This window comes from Schistocerca americana, chromosome X, assembly GCF_021461395.2.
Source record: "Schistocerca americana isolate TAMUIC-IGC-003095 chromosome X, iqSchAmer2.1, whole genome shotgun sequence".
Lineage (NCBI taxonomy): Eukaryota > Metazoa > Arthropoda > Insecta > Orthoptera > Acrididae > Schistocerca > Schistocerca americana.
In genome coordinates this window covers 813,466,144-813,467,243 of record NC_060130.1, presented here as the reverse complement: position 1 = coordinate 813,467,243, position 1,100 = coordinate 813,466,144, and positions in this window count along the sequence as shown.

Sequence of the window (1,100 nt, the reverse complement as noted above, 5' to 3'; positions counted from 1 at the left end):
TTGAAGTGATTCCTCATGCTCCCTACTCACCTGACCTGGCTCCTAGTGACTTTTGGCTTTTTCCAACAATGAAAGACACTCTCCATGGCCGCACATTCACCAACTGTGCTGCTATTGCCTCAGCGATTTTCCAGTGGTCAAAACAGACTCCTAAAGAAGCCTTCGCCGCTGCCATGGAATCATGGCGTCAGCGTTGTGAAAAATGTGTACGTCTGCAGGGCGATTACATCGAGAAGTAACACCAGTTTCATCGATTTCGGGTGAGTAGTTAATTAGAAAAAAAATCGGAGGCCTCAGAACTTGAATGCACCTCGTATGCAGGAGTCTCATCAGAAGGTACTCATGATGACAAATGCCAGTTGGGTAGTGACACCATGATGGTTGACTTTAATGTTGTGCCAGCTACTCAGTTTCCATAATGACTTGGATGGCGTTACTATACACAGATTTATCAACCAAAAACTTAAAAACACTGTTTTCTGCCAATTCCTCCAGTCCCTTGATTGTTAGTTACAATGATCATATGGTTATAGGAACCTGAAGAAAGAGCAACAAATTGGAAAAGTAATTAAAAACAGTACCACACTTACTATGTTACCTTGAGAGGTACTTACATCTACCTTGATGTCATCCAAATCACTGTGAAGTGTGTTGCAGAGGGTACTTCTCATTGCGCCATGAAGTGTCTCCCTTCTCATTCCAATCACATATGGAACATAGGAATTGAATGCCTCTATGGACGTTATAATTAGTCTAATCTTGTCTTCACAGTCCCTACAGGAGCGATAAGTAGAGGGTTTCAGTATGGTCCTACATTCCTTACTTGGTACACATTCTTGGAACTTTGTAGGAAGGCTTTCTACACTGCTATCCACTTTTAAGTGGCTGACAGTTCAGATTTTTGCAGTGGACACACGGTACGTATTGGGGCAATCACACTGTTGTAAAAATAATCCAAAAGCCAAGATTGCTTAAATACTGTTCACTGGATAGTCAGTTTCAACACACTAAAGGTGCCATCATTGGACCTACATTCAGATCCGATGATGGCACCTTTAGTGTGTTGAAAGTGGTTATCCAGTAAACAGTATTTAAGCGAT